Below are 15,670 nucleotides of genomic sequence, written 5' to 3'. Positions count from 1 at the left end.
AATTTATTCATCCAGTTTACCAGTGATGGACATTTAGATTGTTTCTAGTTTGGGACTGTAATGGTTAATTTTATGTATTAATTTGGCTGGGCCATGGTGCCTAGATATTTGGATGTTTCTGTGTGGGTATTTTTGGATGAGATTTAAATTTAAATCAGCAGACTTTGAGAAAAGCAGATTGCCCTCCATTATGTGGGTAGATCTCATCCAATCAGTTGAAAGTCTGAGTAGAACAAAAGGCTGACCTCCCCTGTGCAAGAGGGAATTCTGTCAGCAAATTGCCTTCACGCTTCATATGCAACATTGGTTCGTCCTGGTTTGCCAGCAGACTGCCTTTGGACTCAAACTGCAGCTCTTTCCGGAGTCTCTGCCTGCTGGCCTCTCCCAACAGATTGTGGACTTGCCAAGCCTCCACAAGGTATGAGCCAAATCCTTAAAATAAATCTCTTTCTCTCTCTATATGCATCCTATTTGTTCTGTTTCTCTGGAGAACCTTGACTAACACAAGAGCTACTGTTACAATTTTGCCACAAAAGTTCTCCTGTATATCTCTGGATGAACATGAGGAAGAGTAACAGGAGTATATACCAAAGAGTGGAATTCCTGGGTTGTAAAGTATGCCTCTATTCATCTTTACGAGGTAGTGCCAAACTATATTTCAAAGTTTCGGTGCCCATTTATAATCTCACCAGCACAGCTGAGTTCTCATTAATACAAATGCTCATCAACCCATGGTATTGTCTATTTTTAAATTTTTGTCAATCTGATGGGTATAAAATGGTATCTTATTGCTTTTGCATTTCCTTGATAACTAGTTAGGTTGAACATGTTTTCATGTGCTAATGGGCCGTTTAGTTTCTTCTTTTGTGGAATGTTTGGTCAAATCTCTTGTCCACTTGTCTACTGAATATTTTGTTATTTTCTTACTGATTTGTAGTAGGTATTAGATCTTAGTAACACATGCTACAAATAGCTTCTAGTTTTAGCTAGTCTTTGCACTCTCTTTATGATGTCTTTTGATGATAAGTTCTTAATTTTTACCTTTTCCTTTATGTTTGATTTTTTGTACTTTGTTTAAGAAATCCTTCTGTACTCTGTCACCACAAAGATATTTTACTGTATTATCTTTCAAAGCCTTTAATTTTGCCTCTTTTTGATCTTTATTTCTCCCACAAATTAATTTTGATTATAGTGAGGGATAGAGAGCCAATGTAATTTTTTTCCCCCATATGGATGTCTTTATCCAGTATCATTTATTGAAAAATCCATTCTTTTCCCATCACCCACAATGCCACTTCTGTCATGTATCTATTATCTATATATGACTGTGTCTATTTCTGGGCTTTAATTCTGCTGCATTGATCTATTTGTCTATCCAGCACCAATAATTCACGATCTTAAGAACTAATGATTTATAATGTCTTGAAGTGTGTAGGGCAAGTCTCCTAAACTTATTTGCCCTCTTCAAGAGCGACTTAGCTATTTTTTTCTTTGTATTTCCATATAAATTTTAGAATATGACTATGAAGTTCCACTTTAAAAAATCTATTGGAGATTTGATTGAGATTGCATTGATTCTGTAGATTAAATTGGGGACAATAGTTATCTTTACAATATAGAGTTTTCTAGTCTATTTCTTCTTAAAAATTTTGCATATGTTTTGTTAGATTAATACCTAGATATTTCATGCTTTTAAAAATATACATGTGGGATATATATATATATATTTTATTAACTGGTGCTGCTATATAAAAATGTAATAAATTTTTGTATATTGAGTTGGTATTTGGCAACTTCTGCTAATTTCACATTCACTAAAAATTTATTGGTGTTCAATTAGCTGGGAAAACATTTTATTGGTGACCATTTTGAATTTTTTAAATTCAACAACAATATCATTTGAGAACAATGATAGTATTTTCCCCTTTCCAATCCTTATTCTTTTTATATTTTGTTCTTGCTTTTATTCAATGACTAGTATGTGCAATATGATGTTGCAGGGGTGGAAGGCAAATCCTCTACCCTCTGGGTCCTTCTGACTGGGCTATGAATTAAATTCACATGAGACAGAATAACAGGAAAAATCAAACAAAGCTCTATAACATGTATACATGGGAGACACTCAGGAAAACTGAGCAACTTGCCAAAACGGTGTAGGCTCTCATCTTAAATACCACCTTCAGCTAGAGACAAAGGAGGATGTTGGGGTGGGGAGAGTCAGTTATGGGAGATTCCTAGAAAAGCACAGTAAACAAGAGTCAGATTATTATGCAGATTTAAGGGCTTGCCTTCCATGTTGACAAGTTTCTAGAGATAATGTCATCCCCCCTTCTTCCTGGTACAGAGAGGGAGATACCTTTGCAGATGGAGGTTTCCCTTACAAATGTAAATGTTATCTTACAAAGGGTAAATTCTACTTTTCAGAACTTCCCCCATGTCTACAGTTTTTAAAAATAACCAGCCCAAAATAATCCTCATGTCAAAGAGACACATTTTGGGGTGGCCAATTCTGATCCCCCACAATGTTAAATAGAAGTGGGCATCCTTATCTTGTTCTCAATCTTAGAGAAAATAACCATTAAATGTAATGTTTTCTTGAGTTTTAATTACTTTTAAATTAGGCTGAGAAATCTTCTTCTATTTCCAGTTATCTAGGGGTTTTTATTACTAATGAATGTGAAATTTTATCAAACATCTTTTCTGCAACTATTGAGATAATCATATAAATTTTCTCCTTTGATCTGTTAATCTCGTGAATTGCACTAACTGATTTTCTAGTATTAAACCAATCTTGAATTATTAGGATAAATCTCATTTGGTCAAAATATATTATTTTTTCTACCTATTGCTCTGTATGTTTTGGTAATATTTTATTCCTGGCACACACTTTGAAGCTTATCTTCTATTTCTGTAAGCATAGCAAAAATTTTAATTTTATAGTTTGTGTCTAAAATATATGTGAGCATATTCCTGGAAACACTGATTTCTGCTGTTTATCACTCATGGTATCTTTTTTTTAAATTTTATTTTTATTTTTATTTTTTTATTTTTTTTAAACATTTTATTTTTTCCTTTTTCTCTCCAAAGCCCACCCCCCCCTCCCCCGGTACATAGTTGTATATTCTTCGTTGTGGGTCCTTCTAGTTGTGGTATGTGGGACGCTGCCTCAGCATGGTTTGATGAGCAGTGCCATGTCCACGCCCAGGATCTGAACCAATGAAACACTGGGCTGCCTGCAGCGGAGCGCACGAACTTAACCACTTGGCCACGGGGCCAGCCCCTCATGGTATCTTTTTTTCTTTTTAAAGATTTTATTTTTTTCCTTTTTCTCCCCAAAGACCCCCAGTACATAGTTGTATATTCTTCCTTGTGGATCCCTCTAGTTGTGGCATGTGGGACGCTGCCTCAGCGTGGTTTGATGAGCAGTGCCATGTCCGCGCCCAGGTTCGAACCAATGAAACACTGGGCCGCCTGCAGCAGAGCATGCAAACTTAACCACTCGGTCATGGGGCCAGCCCTCATGGTATCTTTTTTTACTTGTGTGTTTTGTCATTTTTTTCCCCGTGAGCTGTTCATCTTACTTAAAGTTTTACTTTTTTGGAACTCTTTGAAGTCTGAGATGAGGGTAGGATGCTCCAGATTGAATTTGCATTTGTTTCTGACCAGTTTTATGGAGGCACTACAAGTCTGAGATACTGTAATTTAAATTCTCATTTTGAGGTTTTTGGTAACAAACAGTTCCTGTGAATTTGTGCTACAAACCTGTGTGAGGACCATCTTGTGGTTCCAAATTCTTAGCAACGTTTTTACCTCCTCTCCTCCATGCTGAGAGTGAAGACTATTTATTTTCTTTGTAGACCCCCAGGGACAGGAAAGGGGTGAGTTTATTTCTAGGTCATGCTTACACTGAGTATTTAAAACTTTGATGTCTCAGCTTTATTGAGGTAGTGGAGGAGCTACCTTTATTGAGGTAGGGATTAAACTACTTTCTTTGGAGGGCCCTGGTCTTTGTCTCCTGCTCCGTGGGTCCTTTGAGTCCATGATAACCAAAGTTCAAATTCATACAATTTAGCCAGTGCACTGAGAAAGAAAGCTGATTAAAATGCTACACTTACTTCTTTGGGTTTCCTCCCTCTTTTAGTCTTTGATCTGAGAATTCCTTACTTTCTTATAATTCACTGATGCTTAAATATTCTCAAATACATAATCTAGAATTGTTTTTATTGTCTTATTAAAGAAGGACAAACCAGGTGCCTAGCCTGCCATATTATGTGAAACAACTATATTAAATATTTAATATATTCCCAGCCTATAGTTTCTGTGTTATCTTAATTTTGTCATTATTGTCTATAAACATGCTTTTTCAATGCAAATATCCTTGAGAGAGACAACATATTTAACAGTGAGCTTATTGTGTAAAATAGGTTTTCAGATGTTTTCTTTCTGTGAGAACTCTGACTAGGGGTCTGAGATGATGAGAGAAGTATAAGTATTTTTTATGACAAAAGAGATAAGAAAAGAGAAATAATTTTGAAGAATTAGATGTTATTAAAGAAAAACAGACTGGGAGACTGCATTGCCTCTGGCCACTAGGTAGTTAGGACACACAGGGAGACATCAGAACGGGTGAAAGATATGCTTAAAACTCCAAAAGATAGAAAGGCACTAAAAGAAATTTCTATTACCTGACAAATTTGCCAAGGTTTAGTTATACAACTGTAATTAGAAGAACCTACCATATAATTCCTCAGAAACTAAAAACTCTAACTCAGAGGGAAAGTTCATTTGAACTCAAGGACTTTTTTAACAATTGCATTTATTTTACTCACAGCTCTGGCAAAATAAACTGGAAAGATATAATTTTATTTTAATCTGTAAATAGAGAGAGTTTTACTTCTTCCTTTCCAATTTTTATTCTTTTTTTTCTTGCCTTATTGCAATGGCTAGGACCTCCATTACAATGTTGAATAGCAGTTGAGAAAGTGGGCCTCCAATCCTTGTTCCCAATTTTAGGGGGAAAGTATTCATGTGTGAGCATTAAATGTGATATTAGCTGTAGGTTTTTGTAGGTGCCTTTTATGAAATTGAGAAGTTCCTTCTTATTCCTAGTTTGTTAAGGGTGTTTTTATAAATGGATGATGAATTTTGACAAATGTTTTCTCTGCATGTATGGAAATGGTCTTGTCTTTTTTTCTCCTTTATTTTGTTAATGTGGTTATAGTGATTGATTTTTGAGTGTTAAACCAACCTTGCCTTCTTGGGCTATATCCTTCTTCGTCATGGTATATTATTCCTGTTATATATTGTTGAAGTCAACTAATCAATCTTTCAAGGATGTTTGGATCTATGTTCATGAGAAATATTGGTAGACAATTTTCTTTTCTTGTAATGTCTTTGTCAAGTTGTAAGATTAGGATTATGATGGTCTCACAAACAAGCAGGAAAGTATTCCCTTTTCTCTATTTTTTGTAAGAGTTTTTATAAGATTAGTGTTATTTCCCTCATGATTGTTTGGTAGGATTCACCAATGAAACCATTTGGATCTACAGTTTTCCGTTTTGGAAAGTTTTTCACAATATATTAAATTTTTTTTTTTTTGAGGAAGATTAGCCCTGAGCTAACTGCTGCCAATCCTCCTCTTTTTGCTGAGGAAGACTGTCCCTGAGCTAACATCCGTGCCCCTCTTCCTCTACTCTATATGTGGGATGCCTACCACAGCATGGTGTGCCAAGTGGTGCCACATCTGCACCCAGGATCCAAACCGGCAAACTCTGGGTTGCCGAAGTGGAATGTGTGCACTTAACTGCTGCGCCACCAGGCTGGCTCTATTTAATTTATTTAATATTAGTATTTTCTGTTTAATCTGTGTTGACTTTGGTAACTTGCATTTTTCAAGAAATTTATCCATTTTATCTAAGTTGTCAGATCTTTTGGTATACATTTTTCATAATATTCTCTTATCCTTTTAATGTCTGTAGGATGTGTAGTGATAATCTCTCTTTTATTTCTGATATTGATAGTTTGTGTTGTATCTTTTTCTTTATCAATGTTAGAATTTATCAATTTTCTTGATATCTTCAGATCAGCTTTTGGCTTTCTTAGATTTCTCTACTGTTTTTCTCTTTTTAAGTCTTTTTCAAGGTTTTTGACTGAGAATACAGTTTCTTCACTCATGAATCAAATATATCAGTAATGTAAATAACTGAGAAGAAGATCTCACCTCTCCTGTCCAGTTTCATGGAAGTAGGTAGTCTTAGATCAGATTCCTTGGAAGAAGAATCTGAGACAGGGATTTGGGTGAATGTGGGTTACTGAGGGAGCACTCTTTGGGAAAAACCTGTAAGGGAGGAAAAGGAGAAGCAAAAAGAGCTGCCGAGCAAGGATGAGGTAAAGTCTAATCTTGGCCCAATCTACAGAGGAGAGGGTTCTGGATATAAACAGCACACAGACCTGTCATCCTTTGTGGCAAGACGGCTGGACTTTTATACCATCATGTTATTTGGCCATTGGTTGTGGGTCATCTATGGAGGGGGCATGATTTCCTGAGTGAGTTGGCTCCCATTGGTTGATGGCAATTCCCTGGAGAAAAGGGTTAGCTGCAAGCCATTACCAGCCACCACTCACAGGATCTCTCCACTTACAGCGGGTAGGTGTTTCAAGTAAGTAAAGGGGATCTGGGCAGGGTGCCATAGTATCAACTGCAACTATGCTAGTAAACACGGAGTTCTAGGCAAATAAAATAGTATTTGCAAGTGGGGAAAGTGCTTTGAATATTTAATCACACAGCTTTTAACCAATAAAATGTTTCTGATAGTGTTTAAAGAACTATTCCAATAGTAGTCCTTGCTCAGAGGAATAATATCCTCATATATACGTAAGGCTTCAAGTAAGAAAGAAATATAATACAAAGTTTATGTATTAGTTAAGACTGGCTAAACTATTGTAAAATCTAGATGCCCAAATATAATGGCTCTAAAGAAGTTTATTTCCCGCTCAACAGTCCAGGTTGATGTGGGGAGTGGAGAAACTAGAGGAGAAGGTTCTCCTTTACACAGTCATTCAGGAACCTGAGCTGATTACAGCTCTGTACTCTTCTACAGGTGGCTTCCAAGAATGCCATAAGCATTGTCATTCAGCTGACTGGATGTATCAGTTAGCTATTGCTGCATAACAAACTTAGCAGTATAAAACAACAATTTAATATTTATCATATCATAGTTTCTGTGGGTCAGGAATTTGGAAGTGGCTTAGCTGAACAGTTCTGGTTCAGTCTTTCACAAGTTTGCAGTTAGATGTTTGTTGTAGCTAAAGTCATTTGAAGGCTTAACTAGGGCTGAAGTATTTACTTCCAGTGTGGCTGGTTGTGGGCAGGTGGCCTTAGTTCTCTGCCACACAGACCTCTCTATAGAATTGTTTGAATGTCCTGACAACATGGCAGCTGGCTTCCCTCAGAGAAACTGATCTAAAAGGGTAAGAGAAAAGTTGCAATATCTTTTATGACCTAGACTTGGAAATCACAGTCTATCATATCTCCAATATCTTATTAGTTACATACGTCAGCCATATTCAATAGAGGAGGGCATTACACAGGGACATAAATACCAGGAGTCAATTGTTGCGATCCATCTTGGAGCCAGGCTACCATCGTGGAGGAGCATGTGTGGGAGGTTTTCATAGGGCAAGACTACTCAAATTACATTCAAGTAAACTTACCCACCTGACCACGTCTAATAGCAGGAGGAGCAAGGACATGCCGTATAGCTGGCCAGCCATGTGTCTTTTATTGGAGTGGAAGAAGGAGGCAGGGCAGTGTTTAGATGCACATCTGGCAAACTCTGCTACAACTGGGAAAGAAAATATTCAAGAGATGAGAAACTAAAATAAAAACAACAAAAGTTGATCTTAGTGAGCAAATTTCCAACTATGTGTATCCATGCCAACGTAATGTTTAAAAATTTTTTTCTGATATCATGAAATTGTTCTTGCCAGCAGCATCTCACAGGCCAAAGCTTTGAAATTCCAATAGGTTGTTTGAAAAGCCAACATCCTAGTCTTGGCTTTAACAAATGTTTTCAATTTATTTTATGTAACTGACATTTAAAAACTAGTGCAAAAAAATACTAATGTCCATTAGCAAAACCCAAGACACATATACAACAGGGAGAATATAATTTGTCTGCACACTCACTACCTAGAAAACTAATAACTTAAGAGCAAAATATCCTACCCTTTCCTTGAGAATCTCCCTTGGAGAAATGTTTCCTAGGCACTGATTGAGATCACAGACTAGACAATTCTCATTGCATTTCCTGTAAAGATAATAAAACCTCAGATAGAAGATTAAATATTCAATCAAAAGGTATTTTCAATTAGTTTTGCTTAATGAAGAAAAGATACTTCTTAGTTGTAACATGAACCTCAAATGGGGGAAATTTTTGTTTCTAATTTCTCCCAAACATTCTGTGGGTTTTGAGTTATATTCTGCATCAATGAACTGGAATTCAGAATGTTCTTGAGTTGCCCTAAGCATTTAACAACTCAGAACTAGTTTTGCCGTTTCCACTGAGGATAGTATATATTCACTGTTTTAAAAGTAATCTTGCTTGGCTATACTTGGTTGGAGTGATAGAAGTAGTATTTTGTAAAAATTCTGTATTTTCTGAATTGTTGCGTGCATTGTTACTATAACAACTTAAGCAGGATGCAGTCCCATTTTAGGGTCTGTCAGTCATTTAATAATGGAGAATTATGTAAATCATATGGAAAATTCTTGTCACTGATTACCATCGCTTTGTGATATCCTGGTTTCTGATAAAAAATAATACAAATATACATTATACATTTCCTATAGAATTTAAGAATTTAAATTGAATTCATTAAATCCTGAAATTTATTAAATTTCATTAAATAATGAATCCTGAATTCATTAAATCCAGAATTCATTAAATCCTGAAACAAGGAGCAGCTGTGGTGGGAGTAGAACATAAAGTTGGGAATCTTGACTCTGTCATGAACTGGCAAATCATTTAGTCTCTTCGAGTTCTAGTTTCCTCACCCAAAATAGGAATACTAATAACTTCCTCTCTAAGGTTTTGTGTGAATTAAAGGAGGGAAAACTAGGGGCCGGCCCGTGGCCGAGTGGTTAAGTTCCTGTGCTCTGCTGCGGCAGCCTGGGGTTTCGCCGGTTCAGATCCTGGGCTCGGATATGGCACCGCTCATCAAGCCATGCTGAGGCAGCTTCCCAAGTGCCACAACTAGAAGAACCCACAACTAAAAAAACCCCCACGACTACGTATCTGGGGGATTTGGGAGAAAAAGGAAAAATAAGATCTTTAAAAAAAAAAAAAAAGGAGCGAAAACTATGTGAAAGTACTTAGTAAAGTTTTGTACAGTACATAAAGGTTTTGTTTGTTGGTCCTGTAATAGAATTTCACAGACGAGAAAATTCAGACAGAGAGGTAAAGTGACCTGCCTAATATCATATATCCAAGCTTACCTCCACACTATGCTCACCCCAAAGTCTCTTACAGGTGGCCTATACACCAATTACTTGCAACAGGATGGGTATAGGACCTAAGTGGTTATATATGTGTAGTAGGAGTTGGAGGTAGTGTAATGTGGACCATGTTTTTGTATTTTTTTTTAGATTTTTTAAAGATTTATTATTATTATTATATACAGTCATTTGCCACATAATGATGTTTCAGTCAGTGACAGACTACATATATAATGGTGGTCCCATAAGATTAGTACTATATAGCCTAGGTGTGTAGTAGCCTATACCATCTAGGTTTGTGCAAATACTCTCGATGATGTTCACACAACAACGAAATCACCTAACAATGAATTTCTCAGAACATGTCCCCATCATTAAGTGACACAAGACTGTAAACTGCTAATTTTAGATTTTTTACTATGGCAGCACCTCACCCCAGGTACCAATTTCTTTATCAATACCTATACTGGATCAGTTTAGACTATGATATGGCAACAAAAATAAATATCTCAGTGGCTTAAAACAACAGAGTTTATTTTCACTCATGCTACATTGTGCATTGCCTGGGAAAATCAGCTCCATATCCTAAGTCAGGGTACCCAGACTGATGAGGTCTCCAACATTTGCTAGGTCTTACACCCAGAGTTTCTGCTTTTATCAGCAGGTCAAGGGTGAGGTCTGATAATCTGCATTTCTAACAAGTTCCTAGGTGTTGATTTTTCTGGTTGGAAACCACATTTTGAGAACCATTTACCTAGAAAATTAACTCCTTGTTCCTGTTCAGGAGTTTCTGACCAGGCTTTTCATACTCTCAGAAGATAAACCAAATCTCTGAATCCATAAGGTGTCTCAGAGTAAAGACTCAATTAAGTGAGAGCAAATCCTTTCAATTGGTCAAAACAGCTCAGGGAAAAGAGATTAAGTATGATTCTCTCAACAAAGTGTAGTTAGCTCCAAATAGACACATCTACAATTAAGAGACAGAGATATGGGGACAAGAAAGCAAAAAAAGCATGGCAGAACCATGTCTCAAACAGAACTATGGGGGTAGTTACTGGCAATTGGAGCAGACAAGAATCAAACAGATTGAAAACCCTACCAAATTTTTGAGAGAGTTATACTGCCAAAAGAGCCAACCTCCTAGACCAAAAGAGACTGTAACTATTTGAGATTTAAAACAACCCTTGGGCCTCTCACTGTCCACTAGCAGGAATTGGGCTGAGAAAGCTGCTCAGTCCTGAAAGAGGGCATATTCCCCAATGTCTACTTCTGATTTGGCCAAAGAGGAACATGAAAAGGGAAGAATCTTTCAGAAGGCAGAACAATGAGCAAAAAACACTTCTCAAAATCAGGGCTTAATCAGCTAACATTCCTTCACCAGGTAACTACAGGTAGTGAGCCCTCAAAAGTTCTCCCTAGCAGGATTTCAGAATTCCTAAAGACCCCGTTTGCCATGTATTTACCATTTTCCCCAAGGAGAATATTTATTACAATTATCCTGTCCCTGTACTAACATTATATATTGGGTGGCAGCAGGTAGGTATTTCTTTATTTTTTATTTCACAGGTACAGGTAGGATCTAGAGGAGCAGCATCATGATTTGAAACTACCACATCTTACCCAAAGGTCTCAGATTATGAACTTGATGCCATAATTGCATGGGATTTGAGGCTTTCTTCCTTAGGGAGTGGGTGAGTATATTTTGCATATCAGAAATGGAATGAATCAAATATTTGGTGACCAAAAGGGGAGTAGCCATTAGGGCTGTTCTAAATATCCCAGCTCTGCCAGGGATATGATAGGATTGTACCTCCCTGTCCTGAAGTTACACATGGACAGGTAATTTACTTTGGCTAATGAAATGTGAGTATAAATGATATGTGTCACTTCCAGGCAAATCCTTTAAGAGCCAGAGCATTATTCACACGTTTCTCTTCTCTCCTACTGTAGTAATCAGAGAAGCACATGTTGATATGGAACCTCTTTGAGCCTTGGTCCCTGAGTCACTAAGATGAACAGACATCCTCTTGCTGAGCTGGGTTCTGCACGTAGAGTGGGCAAGAAGTAAATATTTGTTATGATCAAGCCTCTAAGGTAAGGGGGGTTGTTTGTTACTACAACAAAGGCAGTCTATCCTTACTGATACAAGCACAAAATTTCTTAATTCATTGAGACCACTTCCTTTCACAAAGGAACTTCACAAGTAGGATCCATTTCAACCAACCTCAGATAAGTTTGTTTTTTTTTAACCCATCTAATAAATTGTATTTCCCATTAGCAGCTGGAATCTTTTGCCAAAAATTCTGTCATTGACAGAGCCAACAATCTAATCTCCAATCATCTCTGCTTGGCCATTTCATTATAGAGTTAAACTATAATCTGTGCCACACAGTGTGGAATGAAAGGCAATTATATGGTAAATCTTGTCAGGATAGATGACTAATATGGATAATTCAAACTTTTAACAACATTTTCCCACAATGTAGTAAAATATTTTCTCTCCCTTGAATTATCCTAAGAGAGCAGTTGCAATTTTTATTGTATTTTACCTCTCTAGGAAAAGTTGATAGGAACAAAGAACTAGTATAGGAGAGGGGAATGAATCTCCAATAGAATTTTGTAAAGATAAAAGATGCTCTTATTTCAGTAATTTCAGTATATATGTGTGTGTGTATCTATATAATATATTGTTATATTTCTGTATAACATTTTTGAAAAATCTCTATTCTTATTTTTTAAAAGAATTATTACATTTATTTGTGCTTTCTTTTTTTTTTTTTTTTACAGGGAAGGATTCATCCTGAGCTAACATCAGTTGCCAATTTCCCTCTTTTTTTTCCTCCCAAAGCCTCCATGCATGGTTGTATATCCTAGTTATAAATTCTTCTGGTTCTTCTCTGTGAGCTGCCGCCACAGCATGAAAACTGACAGACGAGTGGTGTGGTTCCACGACTGGGAAACAAACCCGGGCCACCAAAGTGGTGAAAGTGCTGGACTTTATTTAACCACTAGGCCATCAGGGCGACTCTATTTGTGCTTTCAATTTGTGTAGAACCACACAGCTTCTCAAATAGGGATAAAATCAATTAAGCAGAGACTGCAAAAATTGAAGGAAGAGGAAACTTTTTTCTTCCTTGTATATAGTATTAGCAGAACTCAGCAGCCCAGTATCATTTAACTGACAAGAGTTTTCATAAAGAAAGGAGTCTAGGAATAGCTCAGCACAAGAGACCTCCCAGGGAGGCCACAAGTAACCCCTCTGTGACAGAAAAGCAGAGTGGAAGAAAAATATTGTAATCACGAGGACCTCAACGAAAGTTCACCCTTCCCCTGTCAAAAAAATATGACTGCTTAGCTTGTGATTTATGGGTTTCAAGGTAAGCAAGAGAGGTTCTGTATTTCTCAAGAAACTTCTATATTCTTTTTTTTTTTTTCCTTTTTTTTTTTTTTTCCTTTTTTTTTTTTTTAGATTTTTTAAATTTTTTTTCCTTTTTTTCTCCCCAAAGCCCCCTGGTACATAGTTGTATATTCTTTGTTGTGGGTCCTTCTAGTTGTGGCATGTGGGATGCCGCCTCAGCGTGGTCTGATGAGTAGTGCCATGTCCGCGCCCAGGATTCGAACCAACGAAACACTGGGCCGCCTGCAGCGGAGCGCGCGAACTTAACCACTCGGCCACGGGGCCAGCCCCGAAACTTCTATATTCTTAAAGTGCATCCACAAGTGAGTAGAATGCATGATATGAAAGCAGGAGTGGAGCTACCATAAAGCTAATGAGGCATAAGCTTCAGGACCCCTCACTTGCACAGGCGTCCTCCAAGGTCCTGTGAAGGGACCTAGAAATTTTATATTTATAATTTTTTTGTAGGAGTGCTCCCTATATAAGCTTCAGTTCCATGAACCTGAATCTGCCCTGGATGGAGGTAGTAAGCTGGCCTGGAAAGCATTGTCACGTCTTTAGGCATTGTGAGCCAGGTTCAAAACACTCACAAATAGGAAATTAATCTTTCCCTGGGGAAAGGAGGCTTGAGAGCAGGACTGGGTTCATCATTGCAGGACCTGGGACAAAATGAAAATGAAGAACTCTTTGTTTAAAAAGCAGGAAATGTGTGTTATTAAAGGGACTAATATAAAAAGGTTTTTCCTTTCTTCCACTTTCTCTCTCTCAACCTGTTATGGTGGGGTTCTTTTGTTTTTTTTTTGCTGAGGAAGATTAGCCCTGACCTAACATCTGTTGCCAATCCTCCTCCTTTTTGCTTGAGGAAGCTTAGCCCTGAGCTAACATCTATGCCAATCTTCCTCTACTTTATGTGTGGGTCACCACCACAGCATGGCTGACGGGTGGTGTAGGTCTGCGCCTGGGATCAGAACCCACAAATCCAGGCCCCTGAAGCAGAGCATGCCAAACTTAACCACTATGCCACAGGGCTGGCCCTCATAGTGTTTTTAATTTGCTATTTAACACAGCGCTCCCTCAGGCATGGAGATCCTCGTGTGATGAATGTAGACCCTCTCAAGTCAGGGAGGGGTGGCCCCATGTGGCCCACCAACTTCTGGGTCCACCCCCCACTCCCCGACTAGCCACTAGACCAATGCACTGCTCCCCCATCAGGGGTGAGGAAGTCTCCCCAACCCATAATGGACAAGAGACCTCTGGATGCCCTAGATTCCTGGATCAGGGTTGGCTAGAGGCTCATTCTGCCGAGTTGCTGTCCAACATGCTGTGGCACTATCAGCCCAGGGTGGGGATGGCACCACTCATGCCTGACTAACCCCATCCCTATGCCTGCACCCAGGCCTCCACATGGGGCAAATGGCATCAGCCACTACTGGGTGGGGACAGTGAGAAGGAGGTTGGATGGGGCTCTGGGAATCAGGGAACAGGGAGTTGGGCAGTGGAGAACCCATCTAGGAGGTGGTGGGAAGTGGGACGTGCATGAGCTGAGGCTCTGAGTTGTGGGCATGTGCTTCAATGCCCCATCAGACTTTAATCACAAAACACAGATTTGAAGATGAAAGCATTAAGAATTTCAAGATGGTGACCACAGAACATTAAACCCTAAGTATGGAGCACCTGTGAGGCTGTACCCATGAAGTGTCCTGCTTGAGAGCTTAATATGCCAGCCAGAGTTGAAGCTGATATTCATTATTACATAACAACTGATAAACTCTGTTCCAGGAGGGCTTGATTATGTCTCAACTCAGAGGATTTAGACATGAAAAGGATTTCTTTTTCTCCAATCCTTGCTTTCAACAGAGGTCTGCGGAATCTCGCCTTCCTACACTTAACTTCTAGAACTTCTAGGAAAGTTAGATTGCTAACTTTCAGATTCCATTAACTACTCATTTTGGTTATTAAAACTCTATTTAAAGACTTTAATCTCATTCTCAATTGAAATCTCATTTTCCCTTTTCTCCTAGGGCAGAACTGACCTGAGGTCCTGAATATTAGACAGCCTGATTTCTGAGATGTCTCTCCCGCTTCCCTCTTCCAAAGCTGAACTTTGCAGTGTTGGGCAGGACAGACAGATGACTGGGACAAAGATTTCTTCCTCTCTCAGTGGGTTGTTGCTTCTCTCCGGTTAACATTGTGGTTTTGGAGATGCCCTCTGTGTGACAGTCGCCCAAATTCTGCCTTCTTTGTGGGGTGCATGTGTGAGTTCTTCAGAGGCAAGGCTTGCCTGCTGCAGGAATCCCTGAAGTAGGAGATGCCACCCTAGCTCCATCTCGTCCACAAACAGCCACCACCTGGCCCCTCAGTGGTACATCTCATAGCCTCTTCTTACTGGGCTTCCTACTGGCTCTCTTGCTCCTCCCTTGCCCAGTTGGCTTGGGGTGGGAGGAGAAGTCTCCTTCTTCTCCCCCAAGGGAGGATGAACCACAAGCCTGATATTCTCCCTCCTTCTAGTATCTTCTTAACATAGCCCAAGGGCAGGATGGGTAGATGAGGTAAAATGATCAGGGATAAATCAGTTGGTTCAGCCTGTTTTAGCAATCTTGGAAAAGGTATTTTGTCCTCATTGTTGATAGCTATCTTATAATGTATGGTATTAACCCACCTCGTTTTGGCCTGGGCCCTAGTTGCTAATTCCTCCACAATAATACTAACCTTTTAAAGAATACATGCATCAAACAAATAGGGATATTAGTAAAAGTCTTAGCCTGGTTCTTCAGGAC

General features: G+C 38.6%; 2 long non-coding RNA genes across 2 annotated transcripts in view; one reads left to right on the top strand and one right to left on the bottom strand.

Moving 5' to 3' along the window:
• Nucleotides 1–15,670, bottom strand: part of LOC139075548 (uncharacterized) — a 91,895-nt gene that overhangs the window by 9,154 nt on the left and 67,071 nt on the right. The window contains exon 5 of the long non-coding RNA XR_011526043.1: nucleotides 7,718–7,844. This is a non-coding gene — a long non-coding RNA (uncharacterized lncRNA). The remainder of the gene's footprint in view (nucleotides 1–7,717; nucleotides 7,845–15,670) is intronic.
• LOC139075550 (uncharacterized) lies at nucleotides 287–14,873 on the top strand. Its single transcript, XR_011526045.1, has 4 exons — nucleotides 287–418; nucleotides 11,063–11,187; nucleotides 11,447–11,590; nucleotides 12,284–14,873. It is a non-coding gene; the product is annotated as an uncharacterized lncRNA (long non-coding RNA).

Source organism: Equus przewalskii, chromosome 14, assembly GCF_037783145.1.
Source record: "Equus przewalskii isolate Varuska chromosome 14, EquPr2, whole genome shotgun sequence".
Taxonomy (NCBI): Eukaryota; Metazoa; Chordata; class Mammalia; order Perissodactyla; family Equidae; genus Equus; species Equus przewalskii.
The sequence above is the reverse complement of the archived record's forward strand: the minus strand, read 5'-3'. Positions and strand labels throughout refer to the sequence as shown.